The sequence below is a fragment of the Bos grunniens genome, chromosome 12 (genome assembly GCF_055505025.1).
Source record: "Bos grunniens cultivar Pamir isolate PY7600 chromosome 12, Bosgru_T2T1.0, whole genome shotgun sequence".
Classification (NCBI taxonomy): Eukaryota; Metazoa; Chordata; class Mammalia; order Artiodactyla; family Bovidae; genus Bos; species Bos grunniens.
In genome coordinates this window covers 26,536,163-26,561,235 of record NC_141176.1, presented here as the reverse complement: position 1 = coordinate 26,561,235, position 25,073 = coordinate 26,536,163, and the positions used below count along the sequence as shown (strand labels likewise).

Here is a 25,073-nt window from a genome sequence, read left to right as displayed (position 1 = left end):
AATCATTACTGGAGATTTCCTAATTGTGAAATAAACATGTGACAAACAATCTTTATTTGCTGTATATTTCAGTATTTGGTTTTGTGTTCTGTCATTCAAGAAAATGGTAGCATCATGATTTTTAACAGTGTTTTATATTAAGATTAAGATCTAAGTGATAGGGGAAAATGTATAAGACAACCATCAGAATTAAAAGTCACTTTGGAGATTTTTCAGTACTTGTATGGAAGAGAAAGTTCCTAAGAAACTGATGTTCCCACAGATAACCATATAAAAAGTCTGGACGTAATGCAGAAGACATCAGAGCCTTGGAGACTGAATATAAAGCAGGCAAGTTTTAGAGGAGAGTCAAAACATGGAACCAGGCAGTCAGCATGGGCTAAGTTCGTCATTTTTTATCTTGATAGACAATCTTCCTGGCCAGAAAATATAAGGTAACAAGCATTGGGGTAACCAGCAATACAGGATGAGTAATGGGCCCCTAGAAAAGAGGCAGTCATAAAAGGATATGAATTCTGTGTTACCAACAACTAAAAGAAAACAGTTGAAGTGTGTGGCTGACCCATGAAACCATGTATGATCATGATAAATGGATACTAGATTGTAAATAACAGTTCAAGAAATGAACTGACATCTGAGATGCCACACATAGAAAAAATGACAGTCTGTAATCATATCTAAAAGAGGAAATGATCCCCTGAAACAAAAGCATCAGGATATTTCAGAATATAGTCTCCACAGAATAATATCCAAAATGTCCAGCATATCATCACAAATTATTCATCCTATGAAAGGTCAGGAAAGTGTGACTTATTTTCAAGGGAAGAGAAAATTAGCACATACCCAACTCCAGGATAACCTAGAATTGTTTAATTATCACATGAGGACTTTTGGGGACTTTTTGTAACTAATAGGGTAAAAAAAAAAAGTGCTTGTAATGAATTAATAGGTGGAAATTATCAACTGCAACATACAAATATCAATGGAAATTTTGGAACTGAAAAATACATCTAAGGTAAAAAAGAAATCCAGTCTTTGCCTATTGCCAGAAAGAGAAATGAACATGGACATGAAAGAGATATGAATGAACTTGGATATAGATTGATAGCAACGTTAGAAGAGAGGTAGAAAAGATGGAGGGATCAAGAACCAAAGAGTTGTATGGGTGCAACCTTGAAATCTAGTATGCAAAATGATGAATTAAAAATTCACGTACGAAGGTAAGACAAGAAAAATTTAAACATAAGATTTTTCTCTGCTCTCTGAACTCCTTTCTCCCTTTTAGTATGATTGTGCATCTGCATTATGCATTAACCAGACCTTGCCCGTGGCAGAAATACCTGCTCAATCCTAAAGATCAGTTTTTCTTCTTCTGTTGCCAGCTATGTAATTCCTTAGAATCCACAAGGAATCACAGGAATCTACTGTAATATCTCTCTACTCCATTTCCATCACTTTTTCCTTTTGAGGATCTGGTTATAGGTAGTTTTTTTTTTTTCTGATCTCATTCTTACTTCCTTTTGCTGTCTTACACATATATTTATGTCCAATACATTTGTAAATTAAATTTTTATAGAAATAAAAACCTCTGAGTAATTGGTACTTAATGTGCCTATGAAGTATGGTTATATAAATTTGCTATGTAAAATAGAGAAACTATTTTTAAACTATAATATTTAAAATGATTTTCCTTTTTAGCCAGTTAGTTTTGGAAGATATATGCATATTCAAAATATGTTACCATTTTTCAAGTTAATTGCATTTCTTTTTTGAAATTGCCTGCAGGGTCAGTTTTTAAGTGACACAAGGAAACAGTTCTCATTACTTTAGAGATAAACTGTATTTTTGATGAAAGATGGTTTTATGATGGCTTCAGGTCTTTTATTTTATTCTTTTTCCCAAAATTAAATCAACCCCTTGAGGATGACAGTTTGCCTTCAGAAATATAATTTAAAATGCTATAGAATTCAGTTGGTAGTGGGAGTGCAAAGCCAACTCCGGAAAGCCCCGAGTCGCATCATCATCTCCCCAAGAACCTCAGCTGCCTCAGCTGGCCCCAGTCATTATTGCAACCATGAGCATCCAGGCCCTGGCACGACCAGCCGTACCACCAGGAGCAGTGGCCCTGGTCACCTTACATCTTCAATAACTGCGCACAGAAGCAGGAATCTCATCACAAGAAGAAATGAATACAGCATTTCAGCAACAAGAAATGAATGAGAGTTGTTCAGACCTCAAGTACTTGCTTTTCAGCCCTTGTTTGTTGTTGTTTAGTTGGCTAACTTGTATAACTCTCTTACGTGTAGAACTCTCTTATGACCCTGTAGACTGTAGCTCACCAGTCTCCTCTGTCCATGGGATTTTCCAGGCAAGAGTACTGGAGTGGGTTGCCATCTTTTATCCCATAACCAGATAGTAGAACTATTACCTGCACTACATTACCTGAGCAGGCTCGAGTTTTTATTATCTTTACCTAAAGACTCTTCAGTGATGACAAACATGTTTGTTTTTTTTTGTTGTTGTTTGTTTTTTTAAAGCCTGTTTTTTAAATATACCTTTAAAAGTTTTTCTTTCATATCCATTCAAGTTGAGATTTTTAAGAACCTCATTTTCAGTTTGTAATAAAAGTTTACGATGTGATTTTTTTCCAAAAATGTCCACAAATTGCAAGCACCTGTTAATTAAGGTCTTTTAAAAACTCTTTAGATTCTGCAAATATTTTTAAAACCCTAGATATAATGAATATTTTGAGTATTGGAATATATGTGTAAGTAGTTCTGAGAGAACTCTTTTGCAAAATACAACACTCATTTGGTCATATTTGTTAAGGTATATTTGCTTTAAAATACCAGGCATATTACTTAATAGCTATAGTATATTTAGAATGCTAGAATTTCCATGAATGGAAAGAAAACTATTCTGTATGTTCTTCCAAAGTTCTAGTTTTATTCCTTCAGTGCAATGCCTTCAGCAGAATCTTATTTCCCATAGTCAAATAATTGTTACCCATTGGTCATAAAATGGTTAATTTCTACCAGATTTTTATCTAGTTAATGTACTAACAACTTTCTCCTCTGCCAACTCTGATTAATAAAGCTACCTAATGTTCTCTCAGGGGAAATAATATAATCTAATGTCATTCCTCATTGTTCAGAGATGTCCAATTACTATTTTTTAAAGTGTCATTATAAGGTTAGAGATTTAAGTGTATTTGAGGTGTTTCAACCAATTGTAGTTACTGTGTTTTTCTTTAAGAAGTTCAGATTGCTCCAAATCTGGGCAATTCATATCCCTTCTAGTTGGTCCCTTAGTCCTTTTGACATGACTCTAGTCTTTCATAACATCCTTACTATTTCCTATGACGACATGTCTGGCTCATCCTGAACGTTTTATTGTTTCAGCCCTGAAGTCAATCGTTACTCCAGGAATCCCTAGTTTTTATTAATGGGAAATGTAAAATTTGTCTTGACCTCTTAGTTAAATATGTATCTCTTTTCTTCCACTTCGAGAGTTCTTGTGGCAAGTACACATATTGTTATAGAATTAGAAAAGCCCATAATTACACAAGTAACAGTCTAAGAATAGCTATGCCAACACTATTCTACTAATAACTGAAAACACTTAACCTTGTTTTGCATATACTCTCTCTATTCTCCTTGCCATTTTTAAATTTTGAGGTATATTATGGGCTGACTTGTGGTTCCCCCAAAATTCATATGTTTAAATTCCAACTCCCAGTATCAGAATGTGTCTATATTTGGAGATAGGGTCTTTAAAGAGGTAAAGTTAAATGCAGTCATTAGGGTGGGTCCTGATACAATATGAATATTGTGCTTATAAGCAAAGGAACTTAGGATATAGACACTCACAGAATACCACGTTAAGGCATAGGAAGGAAAGTGGGCCATTTACAAGCCAAGGAGAGAGGTTTGGGAGAGGATTCAGAAGAAACCAACCCTGCTAACACTTTGAACTTGGATTTCTAGCCTCCAGAATTGTGAGAAAATAAGTTTTTGTTGTTTAGGCTACTCAGACTTTGGTGTTTTGTTATGACAGTCCTAGAAAACTAAATATAAGAGATTAGCTACATTGTGAGTCATGTAGTTATTACATATTATTGTTGTTGTTGTCCAGTTGCTCAGTCATGTCCAACTCTTTGCAACCCCATGGACCGCAGCATGCCAGGCTTCCCTGCCCTTCACCATCTCCTGGAGCTTGCTCAAACTTATACCATCGAGTTGGTGATGCCATCCTACCCTCTCATCCTCTGCCGCCCCCTTCTGCCTTCCATCTTTCCCAGCACTGGACTCTTCTGATGAGTCAGCTCTTGGCATCACGTGGCCAAAGTATTGGAGTTTCAACTTCAACATCAGTCCTTCCAGTGAATATTCAGGACTGATTTCTTTTAGAATGGACTGGTTGGATCTCCTTGCAGTCCAAGGGACTCTCAAGAGTTTTCTCCAACACCGCAGTTCAAAAGCATCAATTCTTAGGCACTCAGCCTTCTTTATGGTCCAACTCTCACATCCAGACATGACTACTGGAAAAACCATAGCTTTGACTAGATGGACCTTTGTTGGCAAAGTAATGTCTCTGCTTTTTAATATACTGTCTAGGTTGGTCATAGCTTTTCTTCCAAGGAGTAAGCGTCTTTTAATTTCATGGCTGCAGTCACCATCTGCAGTGATTTTGGAGCCCAAGAAAAGTCTGTCACTGTTTCCATGATTTCCCCATCTATTTGCTATGAAGTGATGGGACCATATGCCACGATCTTCATTTTTGGAATGTTGAGTTTCAAGCCAGTTTTTTCACCCTCCTCTTTCACTTTGATCAAAAGACTCTAGTTCCCCTTTGCTTTCTGCCATAATGGTGGTATCATCTGTGTATCTGAGGTTATTGCTATTTCTCCCAGAAATCTTGATTACAGCTTGTGCTTCATCCAGCTTTTGCATCATCATTTCACATGATGTCCTCTGCATATATGTTAAATAAGCAGGGTGAAAATATACAGCCTTGATGTATTACATATTATTCTCCTTCTTTTTAAATTCTTAGTCATAGTTTTATAAGTATATATTTGATATTCATCGCAGTCCTTACATTGATCTGTCTTGCCTGTGCTGTGCTGTGTCGCTTAGTCATGTCCAACTCTTTGGAACCCCATGGACTGTAGCCCGCCAGGCTCCTCTGTCCCTGGGGATTCTCCAGGCAACAATAATGGAGTGGGTTGCTGTGCCCTCCTCCAAGTGTTCTTCCCAGCCCCGGGATCGAACCCTGGTCTCCGGCACTGCAGGTGGATTCTGTACTGTCTGAGCCACCAGGGGAGCCCATTCTGTTTTACCTATCTGAAGCTAATTATATAGCTTATTCCTCAGGAAGGACTCAGAATAATGTTTTTGAGAGCTACATTTCCGTGTTAGTTTATCAAGAGCCATTATGTTTGATAGCCATTTGCTTGGCTATATCTAGACTGACATTTCTTTGTACCACTCAAACATGTTACTGATTTTCTTCTGGCTTAAAGTGTTTTGTTCAAAGGACTATTTCTTTTTAACTTCTTCCTTTGAATTCAGCAATTTTGCTGGATATGTCTTGGCTATCCTGAGTTGATTTCTTAGTTAAGTGATATGCACTTTCAGTATGCAGTTTTGCATGTTTTTGTATTACAAGGAATTTTTGATACTATTTACTGTTTGTTCTATTTCATTGCTTTTTTCTTCAGAGACTTGACTATACTTGTTTGGTTTACTTTGCTTACCTTTAATATTTGTCACTATCTCTTGAATTTTCATCCTTTTTTCTTTCTCATTCTTAAACTTGAAAAGAAAGTGAAACTTACAGAAAAATTACAAGCACAGTAGTAAGATAAATTTCTCCCCTGAACCATTTAAAAGTATTGCAGACATAATGCCCTGTCTTCCCTGACTATTGTGTTTATACAAACAAGACCATTCTTTTACAGGATTTCTAACATCAGTGTGTTACTACCATTTAATTCACAGACCCCGTTAGAATTTTGCTAATTGACCCATAATGCCCTTTATAGGAAAATTATCTAGTTCACAGCGGTTATATATAATGTATCTTTTGTCTGCTCAATAAAACAGTTTCTTAGTCTTTGTCTCCCATACCTGGATAACTCTGTTGGGTGAACACCCTCCTCCCCTCTATAGGACTTTGACACCATGATGCTTCCTTGTGTGGTTATGCTCCTGACTTTGCTCAGGGCTCTGCTATGCTTCTGGCCACTGCAACTCCTCATCTTTCCTCCTAGTGCCAACTCCTACCTTGTTTAGCCCTTCCTGTTAGCTTTATGAATTTTCCGGAAGGCAGGGAAAATAGCAAGAGGAAAAGAGCTCCATTTAAAAATTTTTATTTTTATTTTTGTTGAACACCCAAAACATTTTATGTTGGGGTATAGCCAATTAAAAATGTTGTGACAGTTTCAGATGAATAGTGAAGGGACTCAGCCATACATATACCTGTAGCCATTCTCCTCCAAAACCACCTCCCATGCAGGCTGGAACATTATATTGAGCAGAGTTCCATGTGCTATACAATAGGTTTTTGTTGGTTATACATTTTAAATACAACAGTGTACACACATGACCTTCCCAAAGTCCTTAACTATCCCTTCCTCCGGCATTCATGAGTTTGTTTTTATTTGTGTAACAGCTTTACTGAGGTATAATTTACATATATGCAATTCACTTGCTTAAAAACTGAATTATCCGGTGGTTTTAGTAATGCAGCTATCAACATAGGGGATTTTAGAGCATTTTACCATCTCAGAAAGAAACGTTGTACCCTTTAGCTCTCACCTTTTTATTCTCTCAGTCTTCCTCATTCCTAAGCAGTCACTCTATAGATTTGCCTATTCTGGGCATTTCATGTAAATTTTGAAATTGGGAAATGCTGGATCTCTGTCATTTCCACATGAATTTTAGGATCAGCTTGTCAATTTCTGGGGTCAAAAATAACAAAACAGTAACAACAAAACCCAGTTGGGATTTTGTGGAGATACTATTGAATCTTCAGATCAATTAAGGGACATTTACTAACTACACAATAGTAAGTCTTTCAATCCTTGAACATGTATGGCTTTAGATTTATTTGTCTTAATAATTTCTTTCAAAGATGTTTTGTACTTTTTCAGTTCAGTCAGTTCAGTCACTCAGTCATGTCTGCCTCTTTGCGACCCCATTGACTGCAGCACGCCAGGCCTCCCTGTCCATCACCAACTCTCAGAGTTTACTCAGACTCATGTCCATTGAGTCGGTGATGCCATCCAACCATCTAATGCTCTGTTGTCCCCTTCTCCTCCCACCTTCAATCTTTCCCAGCATCAGAATCTTTTCAAATGAGTCAGCTCTTCGCATCAGGTGGCCAAAGTATTGGTGTTTCAGCTTCAGCATCAGTCCTTCCAGTGAACACTCAGGACTGATCTCCTTTAGGGTGGACTGGTTGTATCTGCTTGCAGTCCAAGGGACACTCAAGAGTCTTCTCCAACACCACAGTTCAAACGCGTCAATTCTTCAGCACTCATCTTTCTTTATAGTCCAACTCTTACATCCATGCATGACTACTGGAAAAACCATAGCCTTGACTAGACGGACCTTTGTTGGCTAAGTAATGTCTCTGCTTTTTAATATGCTGTCAAGTTTGATCATAACTTTTCTTCCAAGGAGCAAGTGTCTTTTAATTTCATGGCTGCAGTCACCATCTGCAGGGATTTTGGAACCCAAGAAAGTAAAGTCTGCAACTGTTGCCACTGTTTACCCATCTATTAGCCATGAAGTGATGGGTTCAGGTGCCATGACCTGAATGTTTTCTGAATGTTGAGCTTTAAGCCAACTTTTTCACTCTCCTCTTTCACTTTCATCAAGAGGGTCTTTAGTACTTTTTGCCATAAGTCAAATGCCAGAATTCTTGGACTTCTTTTATTAAATGTATTCTCTAGTATTTTATTATTTTGGTGCTGTTGTAAGACAGAGTTATTTTTAAATATTATGTTTGGATTTTCTTTACTAATATATACTGTAGATTTTTGTGTTTCATTTCTGTATACTGCATCTTGCTGAATTTATTCACACTAATAGTTTGTGTTTGTGTGTGTGTGTGTATTCTTTAGGATTTTCTATGTACAAAGCTATGTCATCTGCAGATAGAGATACATTTACTTCTTACTTTCTGAGTGCTTTTTCTTATCTATCTAGAATCTCTAGTATAAGATTGAACATTAACACAGTTATCTTTGTCTTGTTACTGATATTAGTGGGAAAACTTTCAGTTTTTAGCATTAAATGTGTTGTTATCTGTGAAGTTTCCATTGATGCATTTTATCAGAATGGGATAACTTAATTCTGTTCCTGTTTTGCTGGACAGTTTAAAATAAAAGGTACTGGATTTTGTCAAATACTTCTGTGTTTATTAAGATGATCACCTCTTGAGATGATAATATTAACATATTAAATAGTCTAGGTACAGGTTTGCCACTTTTGATCTTTACAAAGAATCAGCTTTTTTGGTTTTGTTGTATTTTTCTCTGCTGTTTGTTTGTCTTATTCTCTAGTAACTTTTCCTGTAATTCTTAGTCTTTACATTTTTGTTCAAGTCTTCTCTTCTCTGTTGACTTCTGCCTGGTTGTTCTCTCCACTATTCAAGTTGGGAATTGACGTTTTCGTCTGTTACTGTCAACTTTTCTATTTCTTTCTTTTTACCTGTCAAGTTCTTCATGTATTTTGGTGCTTGGTTGTTAGGTCCACATATATTATCATTTTCCTAATGGTTTGACTCTTTTATTATTATTAAATGTTTCTTTATATCTAGTAATATTTTTTTTGAAGTGTTTGTCTCAGATATTAGCACAGTTATTGGAGCTTGTGATTTATTGATAAATTTTCCCTTTCATTTACTTTGAATCCATTTTCAACTTTGAATCTGAAGTATGTCTCCTATAGGCAACACAGTGTAGGTCTTGTTTTATTATCCTGTCTAATAATATTCTCTTTTGATTGTATTGTTTTTCCATTCACGTTTAATTTTACTGATATAGTTGAATTTACATTCATCATTTTATTTGTTACCTATGCATTATGTTCTTTTGATTCCTTTATTCCTTCTTTACTGCTTTATTTTGAATTAAATGATTATTTTTTACTGTAGCATTTTCATTTGTTTTTTCACTTTTTTTTGGCCTTATTTATTTAATGTTTGCTGTAGTACTTGCCACTTAAATTTTAACTTAGAATCAGCTTCAGGTTTATACCAAGTTAATTACTGTGAGATATAGAAATGTTACTTTTATAGGTCTATTGTGTTTTTTGCTTTTTGTGTTAAATTGTTATATGTAGTACATACTACAGTGTTGGTTACAAACCCAACATTACATTATTCTAATTATTATATTATATACTTATATGTCTTTTAAGGAAGTCAAGAAAGGAAAAGTAACTGGTTTATAGATTTTGTTATATTAAGCTCATTTTTTATTTATGATTCCCTCATTTGTTCATTTACCACCTGAACTTACTTCGTTAGCTCAATATGGCTTTTTCCACCCTCCTCCTTTGTGTTGTTATTAGCAAATGCATTACATTTTTATGTTATAGGCAAAAGCATACATAATGTATATATATTTTATAAAATTGCTTTGAAATCAATTAAGAGGGAATAAAGGAGAATAAATATACATTTTTACCATCTTTTATAACTTCATGACTACTTGATGCTCATTGTTTTTCATGTCAATTCAAATTGCTGTCTGAGCTCTTTACTTTTAGCTTGAAAGACTTTCTTTGTTATTTCTTGTGTTTATGTAATTCATGAAATTAAAGGACGCTTGCTCCTTGGAAGAAAAGCTATGACCAACTTGGCGTATTAAAAAGCAGAGATATTACTTTGACGACAGAGGTCCATCTATTCAAAGCTATGGTTTTTCTAGTAGTCATGTATGGATGTGAGAATTGAACCATAAAGAAAGCTGAGTGCTGAAGAATTGATGCTTTTGAACTGTGGTGTTGGAGAAGACTCTTGAGAGTCTCTTGGACTGCAAAGAGATCCAACCAGTCAATCCCAACGGAAATCAGTCCTGAATATTCATTGGAAAGACTGATGTTGAAGCTGAAACTCCAATACTTTGGCCACCTGATGCGAAGAACTGACTCATTGGAAAAGACCCTGATGCTGGGAAAGATTGAAGGTAGGAGGAGAAGAGGATAACAGAGCATTAGATGGTTGGAGGGTATCACCGAGTCGACGGACATGATTTGAGCAAGCTCCGGCGGTTGGTGACGGATAGGGAAGCCTGGCGTGCTGCAGTTTTTGTGGTCGCAAAGAGTCTGACATGACTGAGCGACTGAACTGAACTTAGATCAGCTAATAGCCCTTTATATCAGTTTTTATTTACTTGGGCATGTATCTTGTTTTCCTTTTAGATTGCTGGATATAAATTCTTGGTTGATTTTTATTTTTTTCCTTTGAATACTTTGAATGTTTTATTCCTCTGTGTTCTGGCCTCCATTTTTTCAGATGAGAAGTAAATAGTCATTTTTCTCTTGCTGCTTTTAAGATTTTCTCCTTGTGTTTCAGCATTACTATGTACGACTTTTCTGTTAGCAGATTTCCTTGCTTTAATTCTTCTTCAAGTTCATCGGCTTGCTGAATGAGTAATACAGTGCTTTTCAATAAATTGATAACTTCTATCCATTAAGGTTTTGAATATTTGCCTCTCTTTTCTCTTTCTTGTCTACCTCTGATATTCTCTTTCTTTATATGTTCATACACTTGTTTCCTCCATTTTTTCTGAGACTTTGATCATTCTTCAGTATTTTTCATCTCTGATTTTTGGATTGCATAATCAGTATTTATATTTGCTAATTCTTCTGATTTTTCACATCTACTGTTCACACCCTCTGTAGAATTTTTCAATTCAGTTATACTTTTCAACTCCAGAATTTCTATTTGGATTGTTTTTATAGTATCTTTCTCTCTTTTAAGAAATAATGTTAAATTTTAATTATATTACTATTTTAAAATACAAATTTTACTGTTATTTTAATAAAATACTAATTTTATTAATTTTTTCCAGTTTTATATAGAAGTATTTGGCATACATCACTGAGTAAGTTTCAGGCATACATCATGGTGATTTGATTAAATAGACTGTGAAATTACTATTATAATAGATTCAGCTAGTATCCATCTTCTGATACAGATATGATATAAAAAAAAGAAAAAAGACAAAAAATTTCCTGTGATTAGAACCCTTAAAATTTATTCACTTCACTTTCCTATGTAGCATTATCTATCTCTTAATTGATACCGTCTGTTTAATGTGACCTTTTCATAACTGTATTTACTTCTCTGATTGTGGTTTCCTTTAGTTCTTTGAACATATTTTTAATGGCTTCTTTGAAATCTTTTTCTGTTAAATCTGACATCTGGGCTGCTCTCACAAGCCGTTTCTGTTGCCTGCTTCTTTTTCCATATATATGTCATATTTTCCTCTTTCTTTCTCTCTCTCTTGATGTTTGGTTGGAAAGCAGACATTTTTAGGTAATATATTGTTGCATGTCTGGGTACTAGAGCCTTGTTCACATTCTGTGGCTTGTTTGTTTGTTGACTACATGGATTACTTTAGTATCATTTTCAATTTTCTTCTTCTTTTTTTTAAATTTAATTTAATTTTATTTTTTAACTTTACAATCCTGTATTTGTTTTGCCATACATCGAAATGAGTCCGCCACAGGTATACATGTGTTCCCCATCCTGAACCCTCCTCCCTCCTCCCTCCCCATACCATCCCTTTGGGTCGTCCCAGTGCACCAGCCCCAAGCATCCAGTATCGTGCATAGAACCTGGACTGGCTACTTGTTTCATATATGATATTATACATGTTTCAGTGCCATTCTCCCAAATCATCCCACCCTCTCCCTCTCCCACAGAGTCCAAAAGACTGTTGTATACATTCAATCTTCTTTTAATTTTCTCTTCAGTATTTGTAAGAACTCACCATTGAAGTTCCAGCCTACAGTGTTCTCTGTATAGAAATTAAAACATAAATACAGATTTTTAAACAAATGTCAGAGAATTCATATTTTATATTTCTTGGAATGCTTTTTAATTTTACTTATCAAGGAATATATGCATTTCATTCATATGATTTTAGTCTTTGGAAATTTGCTGAAGTTTGTTTTATGAACCCAAATGTGTTCTTTTTGCTAGTCATTCCATGTGTCCTTGAAAAGAATGTATCTTGTCCTCTTTTTTCATGTAATATTCCATACTGAAATATTATACTGAAGTGTTCTATATTTAAGAAAGCTGCATCATATGTCACTCCTTTGAGAATGAAAGTGAAAGTGCAAGTCGCTCAGTCATGTCTGACTCTTTGCAATCCCATAGACTATACAGTCCATGGAATTCTCCAGGCCAGAATACTGGAGTGGGTAGCCTTTCCTTTCTCCAGGGTCTCTTCCCAACCCAGGGATCAAACCCAGCTCTCCTGCATTGCAGGAGGATTCTTTACCATCTGAGCCACAAGGGAATTCCCCTTTGAGAATAATTAGTGCAAAATGTTCTTGAATGTTTTATTGTTAACATATGTAGCAGTTTTATTGACATATAATTTACAGTTCTCTCCTCTTAAGTATACACATTATTTTATCTATGTTTATAGAGTTGTGCAAACATCACCACAATCCAATTTTAGAACATTACCACCACCCCAGAAAGATCTCACATGCCTATTCACAGTCATTCCTTGTTCTCATCCCCATCCTACTCATATCGTTTTATATAATAATTCTCTTTTTAAAAATGCTTCTTAAAGTAATAATGCAATAAATATTTATATTTATGCATAGATCAGCTTATTATTTGACTAGTTGGTAGTGATCTGAATGCCGCAAATGGGATTAAGTCAAGACAATTATATTTACATGATTGATTATATGTTTACAGTCATTTAAATTAGATCACATTTTTTAAATATGATACAATTAAATATGATATGAAATTGTTTTGCTGCTATAAGCCAAACTACAAAATAATGATCTTTATATAACAGATTGAAAAAATTAAGACCATTTTTTTCCCAAGTAAGGCTAGGTTTTATTAGACATCTTACATTATATTTCCCCTCCCAAAATTTTATAACTTTCAAGAGACTATATTAAACATTTCTGATTACTTTGATAGCTCTATGAACAAAATGAAAGTAAAGGTTTATTATCTGATAATGGAATGTACATATATTTCAGCAATGTTAAAATGCAGACATGGAGAAGCTATTTATACATTTGCAGTATTTTGTTTCGGTCATTATTTTTAGAAACCATAGGCTCTGAGTTCATAAGCATCATAGTTATAATGATACCTATGATACATAGGTATTATACATAATTATACTCCCCCAAAAAACAAACAAAAAAGGGAAAGAAGTATCACTAAACTGCTTCACAAAAATTGTTTTTAAAAAGTAGTGATTATGAGCCAGAGTGGAAGTTTTGCATAACTTTTTACTTAAATTTACTTAAATTCATTAAATATTCAGTGCATAACTGTTGCATAACTTTTTACTTAAATTTACTTAAATTCATTAAAAGTTCAGTGTAGGACAAAGGACATGAATGGTTTCATATCTGTACTTAATGATTCTTACTTGGCACTTACGCTAATTTGATATTTTGTCTTAATTTTAGGATTTGATTGGTTGGGTCATTTTAAGCTATGTTGAAGTACTGTCTTCACTTCATTCATTGAAATATTCTATACTAATCCATTTGCCCTTTTTGTTGGCACAGTTGTGGCTATATAATCTTTTCTTTTCTCTACATTCTTGTTTATCAGGGACTGGTAATCATGATTGTAGGGCATGTGTTGGGCTTCCCAGCTGGCACTAGTGGTAAAGAACCTGCCTGCCAATGCAGGAGACATAAGAGACGTTGGTTTGGTTCCTGGGTGGGAAGATCCCCAGGAGGAGGAAATGGCAACCCACTCCAGTATTCTTGCCTGGAGAACACCATGGATGAAGGAGCCTGGCAGACTACATACAGTCCATAGGGTCGCAAAGAGTCAGACACGACTAAAGCGACTTAGCATGCATGCATGCAGGGCATGTAGTTGAGTAAAATCAAATAACATATTAAATAATTGTTTTATTCAATGAACCATTCTAAGCTTTGGGGATTAAAAATGAGTAAGCTTATACTTTATTATGAGAATAATTGTATATGTAAACATTTGTAATTAAAAGTTGGTATGTATACCACAAAGAAAGTATAATGCAGATACTATTAACATTTTGTGGAATGATGATTAATTCCAGCTACAGAAGATTTAGGAACTCTTCATAGAGAAATATATTTTTTAGGGTTCTTGAAAAAATAAATTTAAGAGGCAGAGCAGGACAGTGGGCATGAATGAAGAGATAGAAGCAAGGGATATGTTTATGGATTGTTCCATAATCAGGTGTGACTGCAAAGCAAAATAGAGAGTAGATAGAGTGATTTGTGGTAGAATGTGAGAGTGATTACTGTAAGCTGAAACCAAGTTGATGAAGGCTTTGAATATCAAAATAATTTCCTTTAATGTGGAATTATCAAAAAATCGCTAGCAGGAGAATGGTTTAATCCTATTTATGTATTTGCCTTGAGATGTTTGGAGATATTAGAGTTTGGATGCTAATTTTTTAATGAATTCAGATGGACTATTTATTCATTTTGAAGAGAAAATCATTGTACATTATATAAGTGGAAACATTCTCTTAATTGTATATCAGGAAAAGTGATTCCTTGAATATTGGAATGTCATTACTATGTTAATATCAGCAACATTTGTCACATAATGAGTCTGGGGAAAGGAATAGATTTTGTCATATGTATGTTATCCTAACATAAATTCAATGATAAATGACTATATTTTTGATGCCTGTGAAGGTTTCAGAGATTAGTGTTAGAAAATAACATGCCTCTGCTCATATAATAATTAGATAAACAGTTTTCTTGCATTTAGCAGTGTTGTGACACATTTTCTCATATTCGTGTTAAGTAATTCCAGTTTGATTGATTAAGGTTCTACTCAGTGAAATTTTGCCTAATTAGCAGCTATGTCAGTTACCTGAATTTCACTGTCATCTATATATTATGCCATTACCATAAAGTTTATGGTGAATGTTTTATGAGTAATGTTTAAGAAAAATTAACATAGAAGATGTATAGTATTAAGTAGAAAAGGATATAGTGATAATAGCAGCTACCATTTGGCTTTAAAAGTACCAGGTATTGTTTATAGTGCTTTATTTATAGTATTTTGTGTGTTGGGTGTGTAGCAGATGAAAGGCAAATAACTTGTGGGTGGTTTCACAACTGTAGGTGATAGAGTTGAGATTCAGATGCAAGTCTAACTGGTTTTGAAGCTACAGATTTTAACTCCGTTGTACTGTACAGACAATATGATATTCTTTTTTAATTTTTAAAGCTTTTTGTCCAGTTTTATTGAAATGTAATTTATCATAACTTCTCTTAGTTTGGGTTTCCCTGGTGGCACAGTGGTAGAGATTCCACCTGCCAAGCAGAAGATGCGGGTTCGATCCCTGAGTTGGAAAGATCCCTTGGAGAAGGAAATAGCAACCCACTGTAGTATTCTTGCCTGGACAATCCCATGGATGGACAACAGAGCCTGGTGGGCTACAGTCCATGGGGTTGCAAAGAGTGAGACATGACTTAGTGACTAGACAATAACAACAACAAATTTCTTACTTTAATGTGTAGAGCATAATGATTTGACATGTATATATTGCAAGATTTATCACAGTAAAGATAATTAACAAATCTGTCACCTTTCATAGTTATAATTTTTGTGTGTATTGAGAACTTTTAAAATCTACTCTCAGGAACTTTCAAACATACTGTTATTAACTATAGTCAACATTCTTTTTTTTGTTTGTTTTTTAATTTTTTTTTAATTTTATTTTATTTTTAAACTTTACATAATTGTATTAGTTTTGCCAAATATCAAAATGAATCCGCCACAGGTATACATGTGTTCCCCATCCTGAACCCTCCTCCCTCCTCCCTCCCCATACCATCCCTCTGGGTTGTCCCAGTGAACCAGCCCCAAGCATCCAGTATCGTGCATCGAACCTGGATTGGCATCTCGTTTCATACATGATATTTTACATGTTTCAATGCCATTCTCCCAAATCTTCCCACCCTCTCCCTCTCCCATAGAGTCCATAAGACTGTTCTATACATCAGTGTCTCTTTTGCTGTCTCGTACACAGGGTTATTGTTACCATCTTTCTAAATTCCATATATATGCATTAGTATACTGTATTGGTGTTTTTCCTTCTGGCTTACTTCACTCTGTATAATAGGCTCCAGTTTCATCCACCTCATTAGAAAGAACATTCAAATGTTTTCTTTTTAATGGCTGAGTAATACTCCATTGTGTATATGTACCATAGCTTTCTTATCCATTCATCTGCTGATGGACATCTAGGTTGCTTCCATGTCCTGGCTATTATAAACAGTGCTGGGATGAACATTGGGGTACACGTGTCTCTTTCCCTTCTGGTTTCCTCAGTGTGTATGCCCAGCAGTGGGATTGCTGGATCATAAGGTATATTGCATACCCAGAACTTATTTATCTTATAACTAGAAGTTTGTACTCTTTGACCACCTTCATCCACTTTCCCATCCCTTACACTTACCTCTTGCAATCACTAGTCGGTTCTCTGTATGTAGGCCTCAATTTTTGATTCTCCGTATGAGTAATGTTTGTCTTTCTCTGACTTATTTCACTTGACTTAATACTCTAAGGGGCTTTCCTGGTGTCTCAGATGGTAAAGAATCTGCCTGCAATGCAGGAGACCTTGATTTGATCTCTGGGTCAGGAAGATCCCCTGGAGAAGGGAATGACAACCCACTCCAGAATTCTTGCCTTGAGATTTCCATGAACAGAGGAACCATGGTGGACTACAGTCCATGGGGTCGCAAGGAGTCGAAAAAAGTCGGATATGACTGAGCATGGATACACTTTCCCTTTCGATCCCCTAAAAGTCCATCCATGTTGTTGTAAATCGCAAGATTTCCTTCTTTTTTATACTTGAATAATTCAGTTCATTTCAGTCGTTCAGTTGCGTCCAACTCTTTGCGACCCCATGAAATAATTAATACCATCTTATCTTTATTCATTCATCTATCAATGGATACTTAGTTTGCTTCCATGTATTGGTTAAAGTAAATAATGTTCGGTGAATGTGGGGCTGTGTATATCTTTTCTAGTTAGTGTTCTTGTTTTCTTTGGATATATATCCAAAAGTGAAGTTGCTGGGCCACATGGAAGTTTTGGTTTTAATTTTTGGAGAAAACTCCATACCAGTTTCTGTAGTGGCTGCAGTAACTCACTCAACAACTCTTAGTGGAGCTTTTGAAGAAAACAAAGATGGCTATTGCAATCTTTACCCAAGATGGGCTGTTTTACAGATAAAATAAATACAATGTCAGAAGTTTAACAGTATGTAATAGTAGATTATAGTTAATTGAATATTTGTAAGCTGTTCTTGAAGCTTGAATTTCCATTGGAAATTCTAGGTGGTATAGCATGGTAAACTAAAAACTGTCTTAAGTATTGGAATCAATAAAGTATGGTTTTCCAACATGAATTTCGGTTACAGGCTGAGACTTTGGTTTATCTTGCTCTTTGAAAAGAATTTCAGGTTCAAATTCTACAAAATTTTAGATACAACAGTGTGTGTGGTCTAAAAACAATTTTCATCTGCTCTTTCCTCAAGAGTTTTACTATCTGTGTTACTTACCTCCTCTCTCCTCCAAAGGGTCAGATGCTCATGTCATTCTGCATTAAGAACAGTGAATATGACAGCTCATCGGAATTAGGAAGTTGTATAATTTATACCTTCACACTTTGACATGTTAAGAGACAATTTGAGGATTGTATAACATTTAACATGTTTACATGCTGCCTTTTTAGAGAATTTTTGAAGTACATTTATTTATATTTCTAATTTCTATTTTCTAGATATTTCAAGACTAATTATTTTTGTTCCATAAGCATAGAATTTTATTTAGGAAAATAAATTTTTAAAATATAAATTTATATTGAAAGCTAGTAAGGGGAGAGTTAACAAATTTGCCGTGTTTTTGCTGGTGTTGCATATATTTTAAGATTCATTTTTAAATTAAAATGCTTGATTATGAGTGAACACTAGGTAGCATGTTGTTTATAATCATTATTATTTCATGCATTTTACTGTTTTGGCAAACATTTATGAGTAAACATTATTTATATTAATTCACATTGGAAGAATGAATATCTGTTGGAGCTGAAAAAAAAAATGAGTCTGTTAGCAATACCGTATTTGAAGGATCCCAATGAAACCAGCAGAAAATCATCTAATGGGCCTATTTGTATTTGATTTATTAGCTAAAGTAGAGTTTTTATATAGATTTGTCAGAATTGCCCATATTTTATATTTAAAAAGCACTAATAAGCAAAGTCTGTAATTAGGAAGCAAAATCTCCTCTAGGAAGCTGTGCTTAAAAGAAAACAAAGCAAAAACAAAAAACTAGAACATCAGAATAATCTCCTCATTGGGTACATGCTTCCTGGGTAAAATGTTTTATAAGATATTTGGGAATAGGGTTAGGATAGACCTACCTTATATTGGGAGAAGGCAATGGCACCCCACTCCAGTACTCTTGCCTGGAAAATCCCATGGACGCAGAAGCCTGGTAGGCTGCAGTCCATGGGGTCGCTAAGAGTCGGACATGACTGAGCGACTTCACTTTCACTTTTCACTTTGATGCACTGGAGAAGGAAATGGCAACTCACTCCAGTGTTCTTGCCTGGAGAATCCCAGGGACGAGGGAGCCTGGTGGGCTGCCATCTATGGGGTCGCACAGAGTCGGACACTACTGAAGCGACTTAGCAGCAGCACCTTATATTGACTTATGCTTCATAATGAACAATAATTCTGGTGACGCTTCTAGATATTTCCTACTGGTTCTGGCTACAACAGAATAATTGAGAAATCAGCATTTACCAACGATACTCAAGATAGCTGAAGTATGCACGCCCAGTACATAAGTGTTTGTGCAGAAGAATCTTAATTCTACTCATGATCTCGTCTTTTGTTTCCTGTATAAATCTCTACAAAACTTTTTTCCCCTTTTTTTTTAACTTAGAAAAATTAACATACAATTGAAATATATTAGTTTCAGGTGTACAACATGATTGTATATTTTGAGTATATTGCAACATGATCACCACAATAAGTTCTAGTTAACATCCATCATCATAGTTACAAATTTTGTGTGTGTGTAATAAAAACTTTAAAAATTTTTTCTTTTAGCAACTTTAAAATATACCATACACTATCACCCTGCTGTATATTACATTCCTATTTTATAACTGGAAGTTTATTCCTTTTCACCCCTTTCAGCAATTTAGCCACCCCCCCAAATTCGTGAAACTCAAAGTTAAAAAAAAAAACACAAAACACTTAGATCATAGCGTCCAGTCCCAACACTTCATGGCAAGTAGAAGGGGAAACAATGAAAGCAGTGACAGATTTTATTTTGTTGGGCTCCAAAATCACTGCAGACCATGACTTGCAGCTATGACATTAAAAGATGATTGCTGCTTGAAAGGAAAGATATGACAAACCTAGAAAGCACATTAAAAGCAAACATCAGTCTGCTGACAAAGATCCATATAGTCAGGGCTATAGTTTTTCCATTACTCATGTAAGGATGCGAGAGTTGGACCATAAAAAAGGCTGTGCTAAATTGCTTCAGTCATGTCTGACTCTTGGCTACTGTGAACTGTAGCCCTCCAGGCTCCTCTGTCCATGGGATTTTATAGGCAAGAATATGGGAGTGGGTTGCCATTTCCTTCTCTAGGGTATCTTCCCAACTCAGGGATTGAACCTGTGTGTCTTACATCTCCTGCATTGGCAGGCAGATTCTTTACTACTAGTGCCACCTGGGAAGTCCTAAAAAAGGCTGAGCACTGAAGAATTGCTTTCGAATTGTGGTGGTGGAGAAGACTCTTGAGAGTCCCTTGGACAGCAAGATCAAACCAGTCAATCCTAAAGGAAAATAAACTCTGAATATTCATTGCTGAAGCTGAAACTCCTCAATACTTTGGCTGCTTGAAGGGAAGAGCTGACTCATTGGAAAGTACCCTGGTACTGGGAAAGATTGAAGGCAAAAGGAAACAGGGGTGGCAGAGGATGAGATGGTTAGATAGCATCACTGACCCAATGGAAATGAATTTGAGCAAATTCCGGAGGATAGTATAGGACAGAGGAACCTGGTGTACTGCAGCCCATGGGGTCACAAAGAGTCAGACATGACTTAGAGACTGAACACCACCACCACCTCCTTTATCTCTGGCTAACCATCTGTCTGTTCTCTGTATCTGTGAACTTGATGTTTGTTTGTTTTTTTCTTTTAGGTACCACACACAAGTGAGGTCATATATTTTTTTCCTGTCTGACTTATTTTACTTTTCATAATGCTCTTAAGGCCCGTGCATGTTGTTGTAAATGGCAAGATACCATACTTTCCTTATGACTAACATTCCAATGCACATATATCCCACTTTTTCTTTGTTCATTTATTTATCTTTGGATATGAACATCCTTGTTATTCTCTGCCTTTCTATACATCCTCACCAACGTTTATTATCTCTTGTTTTTCTGATAATACTCTTCATTGTGGTTTTGATTTGTGTTTCTCTGGTGGTTAGTGACTTTGAGTAGCTTTTCATGTACCTTTGGGCTATCTATTTTACATCATATTCAGAAAAAATATGTGTGTTCACATCTTCTGCCTGTGTTTTAAATGAATTGTTTCTTTGCTGTTGAGTTGTGTGAGTTACTTTTATATTTTATATATTAACCCCTTATCAGTTCATTTCAGTTCAGTTCAGTCCCTCAGTTATGTCTGACTCTTTGCGACGCCATGAATCGCAGCACACCAGGCCTCCTTGTCCATCACCAACTCCCGGAGTTCACTCAGACTCACGTCCATCGAGTCAGTGATGCCATCCAGCCATCTCATCCTCTGTGGTCCCCTTCTCCTCCTGCCCCCAATCCCTCCCAGCATCAGGGTCTTTTCCAGTGAGTCAACTCTTCGCATGAGGTGGCCAGAGTACTGGAGTTTCAGCTTCAGCATCATTCCCTCCAAAGAAATGCCAGGGCTGATCTCCTTCAGAATGGACTGGTTGGATCTCCTTGCAGTCCAAGGGACTCTCAAGATTCCTCTCCAGCACCACAGTCCAAAAGCATCAATTCTTCGGGGCTCAGCCTTCTTCACAGTCCAACTCTCACATCCATACATGACCACAGGAAAAACCATAGCCTTGACTAGATGGACCTTTGTTGGCTAAGTAATGTTTCTGCTTTTGAATATGCTATCTAGGTTGGTCATAACTTTCCTTCCAAGGAGTAAGCGTGTTTTAATTTCATGGCTGCAGTCACCATCTGCAGTGATTTTGGAGCCCCCAAAAATAAAGTCTGACACTGTTTCCACTGTTTCCCCATCTATTTGCCATGAAGTGATGGGACCGGATGCCATGATCTTCGTTTTCTGAATGTTGAGCTTTAAGCCAACTTTTTCACTCTCCACTTTCATTTTCATCAAGAGGCTTTTTAGTTCCTCTTTACTTTCTGACATAAGGGTGGTGTCATCTGCATATCTGAGGTTATTGATATTTCTCCTGGCAATCTTGATTCCAGCTTGTGTTTCTTCCAGTCCAGCGTTTCTCATGATGTACTCTGCATATAAGTTAAATAAGCAGGGTGACAATATACAGCCTTGACGTACTCCTTTTCCTATTTAGAACCAGTCTATTGTTCCATGTCCAGTTCTAACTGTTGCTTCCTGACCTGCATACAAATTTCTCAAGAGGCAGATCAGGTGGTCTGGTATTCCCATCTCTTTCAGAATTTTCCACAGTTTATTGTGATCCACTCAGTCAAAGGCTTTGGCATAGTCAATAAAGCAGAAATAGATGTTTTTCTGGAACTCTCTTGCTTTTTCGATGATGCAGCAGATGTTGGCAATTTGATCTTTGGTTCCTCTGCCTTTTCTAAAACCAGCTTGAACACCAGGAAGTTCACGGTTCACGTATTGCTGAAGCCTGGCTTGCAGAATTTTGAGCATTACTTTACTAGTGTGTGAGATGCGTGCAGTTGTGCGGTAGTTTGAGCATTCTTTGGCATTGCCTTTCTTTGGGATTGGAATGAAAACTGACCTTTTCCAGTCCTGTGGCCACTGCCGAGTTTTCCAAATTTGCTGGCATATTGAGTGCAGCACTTTCACAGCATCATCTTTCAGGATTTGAAATAGCTCAACTGGAATTCCATCACCTCCACTAGCTTTGTTTCTAGTGATGCTTTCTCAGGCCCACTTGACTTCACATTCCAGGATGTCTGGCTCTAGGTGAGTGATCACACCATCGTGATTATCTGGGTCGTGAAGCTCTTTTTTGTACAGTTCTTCTGTGTGTTCTTGCCACTTCTTCTTAATATCTTCTGCTTGTTAGGTCCATACCATTTCTGTCCTTTATCGAGCCCATCTTTGCATGAAATGTTCCCTTGGTATCTCTAATTTTCTTGAAGAGATCTCTAGTCTTTCCCATTCTGTTGTTTTCCTCTATTTCTTTGCATTGATCGCTGAGGAAGGCTTCCTTATCTCTTCTTGCTATTCTTTGGAACTCTGCATTCAGATGCTTATATCTTTCCTTTTCTCCTTTGCTTTTAGTGTCTCTTCTTTTCACAGCTATTTGTAAGGCCTCCCCAGACAGCCATTTTGCTTTTTTGCATTTCTTTTCCATGGGAATGGTCTTGATCCCTGTCTCCTGTACAATGTCAAGAACCTCATTCCATAGTTCATCAGGCAGTCTATCAGATCTAGGCCCTTAAATCTATTTCTCACTTCCACTGTACAATCATAAGGGATTTGATTTAGGTCATACCTGAATCAGACATATGATTTGTAGATATTCTCTCCTAGTTTACTTCCCTAGTGGCTCAGATGGTAAAGCATCTGCCTACGATGCAGGAGACCTGGGTTCAATCCCTGGGTCGGGAAGATCTGGAGAAGGAAATGGCAACCTACTCCAGTACTCTTGTCCATGGAAAATCCCATGGATGGAGAAGCCTGTTAGGCTACAGTCCATGGGGTCGCAAAGAGTCATACACAACTGAGAGACTTCACTTTCACTTTTCCTCTTTGTTGCTGTGCAGAAACTTTGTGGTTTTATGTAGTCCCGCTTGTTAATATTTGCTTTTGTTGTCTTTGCTTTTGATGCCAAATTTATAAAAAAATCCTAATGTAGCCTCTACTAAGAGCATATGTTGCTCTTTTTCCAGTTGCTATTCCCATCCTTTACATATTGCTCTTCTTGGTATATTATTAACAGCATAAAGAGACTTCACTTCTCTACTTGATTGTCCTACAGTTTGCCTTTATCTTATCCAACTCCTGTAGTCTTTACTTATTTGGTCAGGTTCCCCAGTGTCTCAGTGTTCTATATACCGTTCTCCCAAATTCCCTCAAATAATTTTATTTCTACAAGTTGCTGCTGCTGCTGCTGCTACTAAGTCGCTTCAGTCATGTCCAACTCTGTGTGACCCCATAGACGACAGCCCACCAGGCTCCTCCGCCCATGGGATTTTCCAGGCAAGAGTACTGGAGTAGGGTGCCATTCCCTTCTCCTTTCTACAAGTTAGCTCTTTGGTTTTACTCTAAAATAATTAATAGTGCTTTTGATCTTTGGTTCACAAAATAGGTCAAAATTCTAACATATTTGTTAAATCTTACTCTAAGAAGGTGTTAAAAACACAAATGTTGGGATTGACATATACACTTTGCTATATATAAAATAGATAACTAATAAGGACCTACTGTATAGCACAGGAAACCCTTCTCAATGCTCCATAAGGACCTGTATGGGAAGAATGCATTAAAAAAAAGTGGATGTGTAGCAAACTAATACAACATTTTAAATCAACTGTACTCCAGTAATTTTTTAAATAGCATCTTAAAAATATTCAGATGTTAAACATTTTGACCGTTTATGATTTTTCTGACATACATAATAAAGTATTTATTTTATAACACTAAGGCAATCAGTGAAGGAGGCAATTACATGGATTTTGTATTGCCAGTAGTTAGCTCATATATTTATTAAAATATTTTTAAAAGAATTTTTTGTTTCAATTTCCTGTTATAATGTCACCTATTTAGTACATTAGGAATTGAAGTAGAGTCTTTGATTCAGATTTTAATTTACCTGTTACCTCTATCTTGTATGAATCCGTGAGTTATAAAAACAATTAAATTAGGAAACATTGAAATGAGAGATAATGTTCTACATCCCATTTAATTGAGAAGATAGCAAAAGATCTGGTCCAAAATAGTGACATTTTCTTACCTTATGTCTAATATTCAAATATATAGACATGCATACATTTAAAAAGTAAAGGTACCATCTATAGCAACATACACACAGATTTCATTTTTCATGCTGCTCCTATCTTCTGACATGCTAATAATGAACAATTTGCATCCAGGTTCAAGTTAGTAAGACTCTTTCAGTAGTAGTTCAGAAAACTGTAGATAATTGGCTAAATTTGTCCTGACATGTTTGATCTGCATGCAGTTCAGTTCAGTCACTCAGTTGTGTCTGACTGTTTGTGATCCCATGGATTGAACTCCAGGCCTTCCATCACCAACTCCAGGAGCTTGCTCAGACTCATGACCATTGAGTCAGTGATGCCATCCAAGCATCTCATCCTCTGTCGTCCCCTTCTCCTCCTACCTTCAATCTTTCCCAGCATCAGGGTTTTTTCCAGTGAGTCAGTTCTTTGCATCATGTGGCCAAAGTATTGGAGTTTCAGCTTCAACATCAGTCCTTCCAATGAACATTCAGGACTGATTTCCTTCAGATTTGACTGGTTTAGTATCCTCACAGTCCAAGGGACTCTCAAGAGTCTTCTTCAACGCCACAGTTCAAACGCATCGATTCTTCAGTGCTCA

The 25,073-nt window shown here is 36.2% G+C and overlaps 1 protein-coding gene across 7 annotated transcripts in view; it reads left to right on the top strand.

The window, feature by feature from the left end:
- Positions 1-25,073, top strand: part of NBEA (neurobeachin) — a 672,061-nt gene that overhangs the window by 121,676 nt on the left and 525,312 nt on the right. The gene's annotated exons all lie outside the window — the stretch shown is intronic.